Consider the following 13650-nt stretch of genomic DNA (forward strand, 5'->3'; position numbering starts at 1 on the left):
TTTTCTCTACCTACTTTCTGTGAATCGCAGGACAGCATTTACATATATTTTTCAGGGGGCCGTTACACGGGGTTCCTGTGTGCCTAGTCCAGGCATGTTAACAGTCGGAGTATCTATAAACGGGCGCCATTCTGTGTTAAATTTTCTTTCAGAGTGGACTATTGACCTCTGCAGAGGTCTGAGGTTCAAGGCTCGGTGAAGTGGGGGTCTAATAACTTCTGCGGCCCACTTTCCCCACAAAAGCAAGAACTTTTATCATGATTGTTTTCTGTATGCAGTAGTAAAGCATGCACAGCAACTTGTTATAATAATGACTCGCTGGTGAGTAAATGTGGGGAACAGTTGCAGCTTCAATCTACAATTTCAAAGGGGGAGACGAGTTTAGATCAGATGAAACTGATTTTCTTAATTCCCTTCTTTAAGTGTGGAAGTGATACAAACAACAAATTGTTTAACCAGAAACACGCTTATGTTGAGTGGGGGAGGGAAAAAAAATAAGACAAGGCTGATATTTTTTAAAATCCTCATTTTCTGAGGCTCTGTGTATGCGAGTTGGGAAGACGCTTATTAAGAGGCGGGGTCTCAAACTTCCTGTGTTCCTTCAACACACCACAATTTGATTTTACTGATATTACACGGACGAGATTAACAGACATTCTGCGTTTGAGGTCAAAGGTAAATGGGAATAAATTAAAAAAAGGCTCCTGGACACATGTGGACTGGGTTCAGAGCAGTACTCTGACATACCTGCCTGCATATGACTCACAAAAATGTATTCCTTGGCTATATACGAATATACAAGTTCCACAGGCTGTACAAGTTCTACACTCACAATCAAATTCATGACTAAAAGCGCATGCACAGTTGTTTTCGGTTTTTGTTTTTTCATAATTTCAAATAAAATATGGCAATTATCAAAACCGTTACACTTGGCAGAACCCCTGAACAACAGGGTTTTTGTTGTTCTTGTGACAAAACCTAGTTTCGCTGATTGGATCCATAAGGTGTGTTTGTTTATTCACAGAAGACGATGCAAGGCTGCAGGTTTGATTGATTTACACCCTCTAATGACACTCATGCATCTTCTCTATGGTCTTGCTCCCCCTGAGCACCGTGCCCACACGCGCACACACACACACACACACAGACACACACAGACACACACAGACACACACAGACACAGACACACACACACACACACACACACACACACACACACACACACACACACACACACACACACACACACACACACACGATCCTCCTCTCCCCTTCACTCACCCACCGACACTCCAGCTGACCTCCTCGGAACCTCTGCAGTCTGACAAACATTCTGGTCTGCTTTGAGATAGCGTACTGTGACTGACTGCGCAGTGTACAAGCCTGCCATCTACATTGCCAAACACTGCTTTTGCTTGATTAGTGTACAAACATATGCACACACACACTCCATGTCCAGAGTAGCCAAAACTCCAGCAAAGACACCCAGGAAGTAGAAAATATGAAGTGAGCTCAAAAAAATTCTAGGACAACTCTTGACCATCAAAAAAAGATATATAAATTCCGAAAAGCTGCACCCCTCCACACACACACACACACCTAATGAGGCCGTGTTTTTTTTATGATAAACTTTGGTGAATGACTGAAGGTCTTCACCCATGAACATGGGAGGAGAACCGACAGGAGAGGCTGCAGCTCTCAGCAAAATTCAAAAATGCTAATTATATTTTAACAAATTAAAAAACTCGACCTAGACCAACATATAGGCGACGATGTGCACTGAGATTCGGGCTGCTACCGGTGAACGTCACGCAATCGTGGCGTGGACGAGCGGATATCAATAATTCAGTGCGCTACATGGCGTGGACGTGGATCCGTGGGATAACGGCCATTTTAAGGGTGCGCTTGTTTTCAGGCACGTTAGCTACTGCCCCCCAAGCGCGGCTCTTTTTTGTTTTTTATTTTATTCACTTTGACCGAACAGATGACGGGGCCGGTTGCCCCACCGCCCGCGCCCCCTCCCCCTACCCCTACCCCGACGACCAGGCACCGGGACGCAGCCCGCACCGTGGCGTGGAAGCAACAGCCCTCCCCCCACAGCGCTGCTGCCTCACCCGCGGCCTCGCCATTTTGCCCCCGCACACACCGCCCGGGACGGGAAGCGGACTCCTCTCAGCGTGGACGCACCACGTGTTTAAGGAGCCACGTTGCCCCTCTCCAGCCACCCACGGCGCGGACCCATAATGATAAATCACCTTTATCGTTACGGTGCTGCGTGGAGGTTATCAACGGGGAAGGCCCCGAACCCCCCCACGTCCCCGAACCATCAGTTATTTACCGACCCGCTGGGAGATGCGGGTGGGATTAGTGTCGCTGCCGTGTCGGCTGACCCGCGTGTCCGCCGTGGCCATTACATACGTTACCGCTTGCGTGTGTGTGTTCACCACGCGTGGCGTGATGCAACATGGTGGATGGGCGGGCGAAGACGGAGGGGTTTTGATTCACACACCCCGCAACGACCCGCCATTATTAACGCGCGATCGGATTCAAGAATCAGGAAAAAAAACACACACACGGGGGAAGGACCCACGCTGGCGCTGCGTGCTCGTCATGTGACGCACACACGCACACACATGTGGCCAAATGGCGGAACATGGGAGAGCGGCGCTCACCTCGTATCTGTGCCAAAGGTTACGGGGCAGGAGCGAAGCTCTATAGGCGAATTCCATAGTGGGCGTTCGGTCGAACCGGGCAGGTGATTCCCGGTAATCCACCGGTCACTAGAGTACCACGTAAAACTCAAAAACCTTTTTTTACGTTACAAAGCACACCGGGCTGCAACAACGACGACACACACATATTAATTGGACAATTTGATTGAGAGTAATAACTGTCCAATAACGATTCGCTCACCTTTTTTTGGGGGGGGGGGGGGGTCAAAACAACGTAGCACTATATGTTTAGAAAAAAGAAGAACGTCAAGTCAAAAAAAAACAATTTTTTCTTAAATAATACGAAATGATGTTGCAATATTGCAACCGTGCCACTTGAGAATAAAAATTACATAGTTTAGAAAAAATAAAATCGAGGGTAAACACCCACACAGATATACTTGACACGTTGACCCTCACTGTGGGGTCACGTGATTCTACATAAGCAAATGTTTATTACTAAGATGCATGTTTCTGACAGAAGTTGTTCAAAATTGGCTCGGCTAGAGAAAGACAGGGAGCAGCTCGGCACACATTCACACCAAACGTGCTAAACACAATGCAAATAAGCACACCGTCAAGAGGGTAGCCTGTGCGAGGCCCAGCTCCAATCCAGAACCACTGGAACAACTCGAGCACCATTATTTTCTCCAGTGGAGATCTCACACACGCGCACACACGCACGCACAGGTCACAGTGGGGCAGACAATTAGGCGGCTCGACCTGACACTTCAACCCCTCCTCCTTCCACAGTAATGGAAGCCAAAGTCACATCGTAGCAGACACGCTCGTGCACACAGAAATCCGCCGTCCAGCTCGTGAGTGTACCGGTGCCCCTGCAGCCATTGACGACTGGCTGCACGCGGAGGGAAGGCCTGGACAAGGTGCCACACATGCAAAGGGAGAGAGGAGATTTGGGGGGAAGGGGGTGTCTTTTGGGTGTGTGTGGGGGTGATATAGTGCTTAATTTAGTACCTTTGCTTCTTGGGGACGGAATGCTCGACCTCAATCCGTTTCCCTTGGAGTTCCACTTTCCCTGTGAAGGAAACAACAGAAAGACAGAAAGCGAAGGGGGATCAGAACACACAGGCTACATGCTAGCTGTTTACTAGCCACTGCAGGCTTGCAGTGAGATTGTCCTGTAGGCCTAATCAGAGTTTAAGTGTGTATGTATGTGTATATGTGTAAGGGGGGGGGGCTCGCAGGCTCACTTTTAAAGCTGCAACCTTTACGGGAATTATTAAAGTAACGTAAACAAGACCGAGTGAGGCAGAAGAGGAAGCGGGTCAAAACAAAAAAGCCCAGAACATTGGAGGGGGGCTGGGGGGGGTAATAGTGAGTTGGACTAACAAGAGTCAAAATGAACGACTCACACACACACACTCAAGAGATCTGCTGCATTGTTATAATCAATATTATTACCCCGTGTGTGTGTATGTGTATGTGTGTGTGTGTGTGTGTGTGTGTGTGTGTGTTCTCGACAGTTTACAGGGCTCATGCTGCTTAGGGCAGTCTTGGGAGTAAGGCTACTCCGTGGAGGTTTTCTGGCTGCAGGAGAAGCAGAAGGTGCTGCTGACTGACTGACTGACATGGCGACCTTCACGTTTGCAAACCCGTGCAGGAAACCAGGAGCCCAAACACACATGAAACCCGGAATACAGCATACGAAGAGGGGGAGGGGAGGAGAGAGGGGGGTGGCAGAGAATTCTACCGCTCTTTTGTGATTTATTTCTTAGAATCGAGTGTTGTGAGGGCCGATTCCTGCAAGTGGGGATTTTTTCTATTTATTTATTTTAAATCTTTGTCACATAGAGAGCAGCCGGTTTTAAAGGGGGAGGGGGAAAGCGAGGCTTCATTCTGGAGCTCTTCGAGGAGATTCAAACCGCCTGCGCCCACCGAAAAGGGCCACTCTCACGCGGTGAGAGTGGGCCGGGGACCCACGGTTCACATTGTTTTTTTTTTTCTTTCTTTTTTTCCTTTTTTTTTCCAACCCCGAGACTGAACACGCTTCGGACCCCGGGGTCGTGGAGCGGCGCCCGGGGTTGGGAGTCGTTACCGTGTAGCTTTACGTCCACGCCACGGCGTCCCTCCCCCCTTGCAAAAGTTGAATGGCTTCGCTGGGCGTGTAGCTCCCCCACGTATCCCCGGCGCGTTTACTAGAAACCCGTGGAATTATCCCCCCCCCAACACCACCACGACCACTGAACGGCGATGCTTCGATTCCTACCCGACGTGTTCGAGCAGTAGCGTGGAAGTGGAGCATAAGGTAAGGCTGTGTATCCGGACGCAGAATGAATGAAAGTAAAGGTGCAAAGGCTTTTCGGCGGTCCGACGAGCTCAACTCACCGGAAAACGTCTCGATCGCCTTCATGGCCCAGTGGTCGTCCGGACAATCCACGAAAGCGTAGCCGGTCTTCATGAGAAACTGTCCGGAGTAAGGGATCTTGTGTTCGTCGAAGGTTTTGCCTAAGTCTTCGGCGGTGACACTGTCACCCAGATTCCCGATGTACAGCTTGTGCATGGTGGAAATAGTTGTGTGGAAGAAGGAAAAAGAAAAATCCCCCCGGAAAGAAAAAAAAATGTCCAAAAAATACCGAAATAACTGAAAACTGGGAGAAAAGTTTAAATAGCGCAACAAGATATTGTCACACTTGCCTCACTTATCTGAAAGTGGAAACCATCGGAGAGCGACTGGGGGTGGGGGGAATAAAGAACCACACACGCCAGCAGAAAGACGCGTCCGAAAACAAGTGTCGGTGGTGGTGGTGGTTGTGGGGGTGGGTAGGTGGGGGGGGGGGCGAATGCGCGATGACAGCGTGTAAAAAAAAATTTTAAAAAAAAATAACTTAGCTTGTAAATCCAAAATGATAAGCGGGAGGTGAAATGAAATCCCTGGGTTTTGCAGCCGGCCCCAGCAGACGCCTCTCTATCGCACTGAGGAGGAGGTGGGCTGAACTGGGTGGGTTTGGTGATGGGTCTATGGTGGAGGAGTGTGGAGGGGGGGAGAGAACTATGGCGGGATCAGGTCGGGAGGAATGTTTTCCTCTCTCTCCGCCTCTCTCTTTAGTTTCTAGCCGTCTCTCTTTCAGCGGTCCGCCTGCTGCCGGCAGATGGGTGACGCCGCCCCTCGCCGACTCCAATTTACGGCGTTTTTTTTTCCTCCTCCTTTTTTTGTTTGCAAAGAGGAAACCACGTGGTGCGCATGGAGTAGAGATGAGGAGGAGGAGGAGGAGGAGGAGGAGGGGCAGCCTCCTCTTCATCCGAGGGCATTCACCAGATGAGCGCTTGCGCGGGCACACAAGCCGAGACCCCTGAATTCCGTGCAGTAGCTACTGTAGTGTGCGTGTGTATGTATGGAGAAGGGGGGGGGGCTTGTGTGCTACGCGACGTAACCACACATGCGCTTTCCGCGCTGTGCAGACCAAGACTGCACACACTGGATAAAAAGGACTTCCTTCAACCGCCCATTGATGGAAGCCTAAGAGCGAGGGTCGGCCATTCCGTGTGCAACGTCCGTCCGTCCACCCCCACCCGCGGCAGGAAGAGCCGAAGGCCCTTTAGGCGGTGGTGTAATTTTGAGAAGAAAAAAAACACACATACACACAAGGCACCGCCAGCTAATTCTATAGCATAGCACACCTCCTTTTCGCTGTTCCCGCCCTCCGGGTGACTGGGAGCCGCGGTAAAGAAGTTGCATGTTACATAAATGGCCTATGGTGAACCTCGGGTAGGTCGGAGGGGCGGGACAAAAAGGTCTTGGTTCCCATTTTGTGTCGAAGGCCACCGGGGCGCCTCCGCCGGGGCCAGCGGAAGCGGCGTAGTCAACGCGAGACGTCGCGGCGGCACCTACTATCCCCACATTTACCAAAACAAAGTATCTAATATGGCGGAGGAACACCGCATGGTTGGCGTTCTTCATCCGCGTCCATACTTTTAGCTCCGCCGGTTCCGTAAGGTCATGGAAGTCAACCGGCGGAGGGAAAAATAGAGCCACGTAGCCCACCTGAAGAGGCGTGATACGTCTCGGCGAGTGGGGCCGCAGAGGAAGGCAGTATGGCGCACAGCAACATGCGCTTCAAAATGGAGGCAATGTCTGTAGCCTGGGCCTGGTGCCGGTTCACTTCGCGCCTGCTGCGCGCCGGTCCCGGCAGAAACACGCTCGACGTGTCGTTAACACGCTTATTCTTTTACTGTTATTTTTATTTTCATATATTTCTTTATTTGCCCCGCCTTGTGTGAAAGTGAAGCGACGTTGGGAGTCAAAGCGAGCACGCCCGCAGGCGACGTGGCGCTCCGGGGCTCCGTTTGGCCAGAAAATGGCTTCCGCTCCACACCGGACAGCCAGATTTTGAAAACTGGGTGTAAAATTAATATTTCCTCTACACGGCGAAGGGTGTAAATGTATACAAAATTGCTACTTACATGAATCCCGAATTCACAGGGTCAGCGGAATAAATTGGGAGATAATTTGTCTCAAAAGCAGCTAACACGGACGTTGTTTAGCTTAGGGTCGCCTGTTTAGCTAACATTAAATGGTAATGGAGGTGTAAGGCCTGCTCACCTGCGTCCACCAGATATCTCATAAATCATATTAATGCTTACATTTAAGTGTGAGATTACAATCACAATGGGGGACCGGTTGCGTCTTTGTACGTCTGTGAGCCTGGAATAACAGCTGTAGACAGGATGGGATTTAATCATGCTAATAACAGACGGTTCAGGATATTGTTTGAAGCCAATCTGGATATTTGTGTTACAGCAACCAGTTAGTTCTTCCGGTTCCCCTTTTTGTCACCCGTTGGCAAACTTTGAAGAGCTGCACTGACATGGATTGAAACGATCTTCCATCTTCTCCACTTAAAAACCAAACATAAAAACTAGTCATCTAGTGAGGTCACAAGCTATGCTTCAGTAACTGAAAAAAAAAACAAAAGAAAAAAAAAACACCACCACACAAGGAGTACCAATGTGGGGGGAGGGGAGGGAAGCTTTTGTTGCTATCACAATTTATTTTTTATAACAATATAAATATAAACTCTAGTGTGAAAGAATAGCTTTATTGCCATTGTGAAGTGAGAGTTTGAATTTAAGGCGCATCTTCAGTCTGACACACACACACACACACACACACACACACACACACACACACACACACACACACACACACAATTAAAAACTAAATATATACAAAGTGACCACAGAAAATCATTTGCCTAAATGCCAGAAAAATAGCCATGTAGACACCAGTATAAACACTCGAGGAAGTATCACAGAAAATTCTATTTGTTTTTGTAAATAGAAAAGATACACACCTTGAAACCCTGGTAATGTGAAGGGTTTACAGTGAGTTTATACTTGGTGAATTTCAGCACCAACATATTCACGCAAGTGTTGTAACTTCTCTATCGTATTTAGTTTTCATTTCTAGTATGAGGGGTCAAATCTCAGCAGTTGAGATGCAACTAAAGCAGCCTGGAGTTGAGTTCCCATCGTCTCGATCTGTAAATATAAGAAGGATTAATCAGAAGAGATCTCCAGAAGCCAAGTAATGCAGATATTTATAGATGTGGGGAAATAGACCAGTGTGAAAGGGAAGCTGGATATAACAAGGTCCAAGTTAAAAATGTCACTCACAGCAAAAGTGCACCAAAATACCTTTAATGAAATTTTGTCAAATGTATAAATTTATAAATTAAAAAAACGTGGCAAAAAAAAAACATTGTCTCCACAGTTTAAGATGACTCTGTCACATGACAGCATAGCTAAGACTGATTACAGAAAAAATAAAATCACAATGAATAGAATTTGACTAAAAGTCACATAATTACATGTTCATTTATTTTGTGTTGTAATGATGCATTGGACATGGAAGCCTCCAGCTCTGCATAAGAGACAGAAATACACTATGTCGCCAAGGTTTCTATTATTGTGAACAATCTTGCTTAACCTAGACTGTGTTCATTCCTTTACCTGGTCTAATTGAATATTTGATTTATTTCAATTTTCAAAAGGAAATGAATATCTTATGGAATATACTCAGATTATCCAGCACAGTTAAACTGAAGTAAGTCAGTTTTAACTTGATCTCCATAATTGAGTAAATTACAAATCATTCTCCTTCTGCTTCAACTTTGCAAGAAAAATGAGTGAGTGAGATTCTTTTAACTGACACACTTCTAAAACACTGCCAGGGCTGGGATCACAAGACCTTGCCATTAGTCTTCCCTTATGTTTCTATTCATGTGTGTGTGTGTTGTGTGTTGTGTGTGTGTGTGTGTGTGTGTGTGTGTGTGTGTGTGTGTGTGTGTGTGTGTGTGTGTGTGTGTGTGTGTTTGTTGGGGGAGGGTTTGCTCAGCTGAGGTCAACCCCTCCCCCAGGTGGAGAGGCATTGCATTGCATTACATGTCACATGATCTGCCTGGACACAACTGGATGAAAAGCTGATGAGGTTAATGTTTTTAATGAGGACGGGACAGTTGGTTTATCAGGTAGAAAAGAACACTCTTTGTGGTCGATCAGCTCCAAAACACAGAAATATGAAATCCATGAGGGTTTAATGCAAACAAGCGCGTCCCTGTGCAGCTTGTTGCATATAATCGAAGGCTCTCTTACTAGGAGTTAGAGATCGAATAAACTTTGAATACTTTTAGCTAATGGGGTGTCGGGAGCAGTGGTGAGATGAGCTGCGAAATCTAAACCTGTACAGGTCCGTGTAGAATGTAATGTAATTAATTATTATTCCTTCAATCATGTGCTGGACAAGATCAGTTACATTCATCTCCTAAATGAATGTATGATTTCACACTGAATTTCCATTTGACATTGTTGCTTTTCTCCTAACATATAAACCCAAAAGTAATCATTCCCTGAAATTCTCATCAAAAGACCTACAGCATCGAATATCCTATTTAATAGTAATTATAATTTTTCGCTGATTTAATTACCATCAACAAATCTGTAATATCACATCAAAAACCAAATAAAACAGATTAAAAAATCAGGGAGGGGGCTTGGAAGGAAACGTCCACAGAGGTAAACTTAAAAAACATAGTCTGTACATTTGTCATCCAAAAGAATCCCCCCCCCCCCCCAAAAAAAAACAGCTTCTGTTTTCAGATAAGATTTTTTTTTTTGTTTTAACCAAACCAGGGCAAAGAAGCACAAACTGCACTTTGCCCAGAGACATTTTTCAAATGTGGTTATTTTCCCTTTTTTTTGCATGGAGGCAACAGAAATGCTCAATGAAGATCAATGTTTAGAAAACTTGAACCAGATTGAAAAATTGTTGTCAAGAAAAAAATAATTTCAGTTTGTCTCAATTCTTTTTTTTTCCTATTGTAGGAAACTCTCACCAGTGTTTTTTTCTGTTTTCTTTTTGTAAATGTTTCAATTAAAAAATTGGTATACTGCTAAATATTGGAAGTGATTACAGCTTTATTAAATCAACTTAATTATTTAAAAAAAAAAGAACAGGTCAATATAGGGTGTTGAAATGTTTACTCACAGATGGTCTGGGTCACACGCATTTCCTCCACTGCTGGCAGGCAGAACATGTCTGGTCCAGAATGTCCAGCAATCCTCAGCGGACAGTTCACACTGTAATGATCTGGATACCAGTGAAAACAATAACCAAAAAAATAACTAACTCTGAATCCAGAAATGCCCTTTTCCATGAAAGTAATATAAAACAGATCTCAAATTGTGAACAGTCTCAGACAAATTTTTTTTTCTGTTGTACTTAAGCCCACAGCTCACCAAACTGGTGGTCACCCATTGATATAAGGTGCCAGTTCATTCTCAGTGCCGATACACTTGGTCACCCAGAAGAATCCAGTGAACGGAGGAAACATTAATCAAAGTCACTGGGCTCATTTCTTGAATCAGACTTTGACTGACAGTTGATAACCAAAACTCTTTCTGTCTGCAGCAGAAACATGAAATTGCATGCAAAAAAACAAATAAGGCTGACAAAGTCAACAATGACTTCGTCAACACGATACACTTAGAGGCTGCTGGTGTGTATGAACAGGCACATATCGATTATTCTCCATGTTACATGTTTTACAAGTTCGTCACAACAAGGTATCCCAACTCAATAAGGTTTCACGACCTCTGGCTCCTTTGCTGTTGATAATTTCTAATGTTTCTGGAGAATGAAATTGACCTCTTCATTTTAAAAAACACACCAGAATTTTAAAATGAGATCAATTGTCAAAACTAGTAAAAGTGAAGCATCTCCTCTAATCTCATAGCCTCAGACATCCATCTGCTTAAAGATCATGTGATGAAAACTGTGGCAGTGACTCAATACTTCCTGAGCTAGGCTTGTCCAGTTTTAAAGCTAGTCATTCCCGACTTTGGTACTTTTAAACTTATTCAGTCTGTTCAGTTGAACCACATTGAAATAAAGTGGTTGAGTTTTTGTGAGGGAACATTAAAAAGTTATGTTTTAGATTTTTGATTTGATGTTAACTTTGGTTTACACTAATGTTTGCAGCATTCTGACCACAACCCCCCATATTGAATAATAAAAGGTTCTTTTCCCACAAATGTCAAATATATAAATCAAGTGTTCACACACAGAAATAAAAACCTGGAAACTGCAAAAAAAAAAAAAAAAAAAACGCACAAAACTGACAGATTACTTGTCACAATTGCTACACAAGTCATTTCACTTTTCCAAACAGAAAAATTGCTGGAAAAAGTAGACGTGTTCTATGTTTTTGAAGCATTTCCTCGGCCAGCATTGCAGACCATCATCTCCAGGCGACCCTGCAAGGAAGTTTTCAACTTGATCCTGCAAGGATTATGGCAAATTACCGGCCTGATTGAAAAGCGGAACCTGAGACAAAAGCATAGAAATATCTGCAAGACAATGATGTTCACTCTCAAGAATTATGTTGTTTGCAAATAATGATGTGCAATTTCTCTTGCCTCTTGTCAAAGTTGACCCATCACCTAATAATACAACTCCTGCAATCACTAAAAATATGTGCTTAAAACTACTGTAAAAACTACCTCACCTGAATTTGTGTGTCTGTTCAACTTGTTACTCTAGAAATAAAATTGGAAATGAAAAAAACAGAACAGTCAATGCATGTGTTCATTTAAAAATTCCTGACAACTAGCAAATAAACGTTGTTTTCCTGACTTACTTAAAAAACAAAAGTATGTTTTGTGATGGTAACGGTTTACCCTCTGTGTTTTCTCAAAGAATAAAATAAATTGTGTGCAGCTTTTTACATGGGTTTTTTGTTTGGTATCAGAAACATGAATCTAGAAGGCTTTTCATTTGAAATAATGATGTTTAATTGAGTGTTATAATGACAAATGACTTCTCATGTTACTTCTCCCACAGTCTGTGTTAAGACATGAATACTTGTGAGTCATTTTTGTAATTCCTAATCCAGGAACTTGAGGCCTGTTTTTAAAAAAAAAAAAAAAAAAAAGGACAAACACATTCAGTGTAAAGGATTCCCCCTATTTGTATGTAACATTAAACAATTAGGCCTATAACTCTGAACTTACTGCTGTTTAAGTCACGGGTAGATGAAAGGAATACCACAACACTATACAGAGGTTGGTTATTAAGCCATTAAAAAGGAAGAAAAAAAAAAAGATCAAGTTTAATTTTAAATTAGATCCATACTGTGAAAATAAGAGTCTAGAAGAGTTGTGGCATGGAGGGGGAGAAGAGCTGGAGGGTTAAATTGCCTAGATGCAACCAAAACACTCCTGAAACAGTCAGTGAAGGAACAATGAATTATAGACCTACAGATCACAATGCAAACAGTTAAAGCTCATGAAGGGGAGCAACTCACAAAAAGATTAAATTGCTGATAAAATGGCCAGTTAAAGGAGTGAATTACAGAATTAAAAAGGGATTTCTGAACTTTTCAGGCCTGAAGCCCTACTATCACTGGTGCAGCGGACAAGTAGGCCTTTTGGAAATAGACTAATTTCTTTCACCTGTCCCAGTGGTTCTTTTGCTTTGTCACAATGGAGACTGAAACAGATAGTTTGTAATTATTAAAAACATCAGGGGAATTTTTGTAATGAATTTCCTGTGAATGGAAAACAGAACCTTTTGCTGCTGGAATTTTATTCTATCTATTGTGTGTGGTTATAGGATGCTTCATCTGTTCAACAGAACTCTTTTTCTAAAAAAAATTTCCCCCAAATTGAGAAAAAGAGGAAGATAAGAAAGCTGTTCCTTCTCACCTGGCCTTACATGTCTTCTTTCTGTCCAGTGGGACTCTTCTCTCTTAATTCCCAGATGTTTCTGGGAGGAAAGGAAAGTCGATTCTGCTCAAATGACAGGTGGATCGGTCGGAACATCTCTGCACAAAGATGTCAGCGAACAGAAAGGGTGGGTTCAACAGGAAGATATTATAACTTTTTTTTCTCATGCAGATATCAAGCACACATCAGATATGGATCAGACTTAAACAATTCGATATCCTATTTTATAGTTTTAGGTTTTTGTTTTGTTTTTTTATACCTTGTACTCATAAGATGCCAAAAAAGTGGTCTTCACATCAAGATTGGACAGTATGTGATGTTTAAGCGCTAACAGCAGCTTGATGATAATGATGAGGGTAGTACTCTTCATACCAGCAGTGTTGAAGATTTTGGACTAACAGGATGCTGAACTAATGATTTTTAGCTGTCCCAAATAGCTTTTGTAGGAAATATCTAAAACTCTGGTTGAGGCCTAAATGGTTCAAATAAGAAAGTCCTATTTTCCCCATGTTCTTGACATGATTTGATTTAGAGAATCACCTGAGAGACACTTGGACAAACTGGACCCCGATAGTACCCATCCCATTCGAGTACAACTTTTGAAAGTAACAATTTAACCACTGCTCTGAGAAAACACAAGGTAAGAACCCACCCCTGTCCTGAGGCATCACTTCCTTTTCTGACATCAAACAAACAG

The 13650-nt window shown here is 43.9% G+C and overlaps 1 long non-coding RNA gene across 1 annotated transcript; it reads right to left on the reverse strand.

Moving 5' to 3' along the window:
* Nucleotides 1–7752: 7752 nt before the first annotated feature.
* Nucleotides 7753–11335, reverse strand: LOC147220921 (uncharacterized). Its single transcript, XR_015107935.1, has 2 exons — nucleotides 10216–11335; nucleotides 7753–8210 (listed from the first exon to the last, which is right to left on the reverse strand). It is a non-coding gene; the product is annotated as an uncharacterized LOC147220921 (long non-coding RNA).
* Between the last annotated feature and the right edge of the window lie 2315 nt (nucleotides 11336–13650).

Source organism: Fistularia commersonii, chromosome 23 (assembly GCF_037954325.1).
Source record: "Fistularia commersonii isolate RoL2024-O1a breed Wild chromosome 23, RoL_Fcom_v1.0, whole genome shotgun sequence".
Classification (NCBI taxonomy): Eukaryota; Metazoa; Chordata; class Actinopteri; order Syngnathiformes; family Fistulariidae; genus Fistularia; species Fistularia commersonii.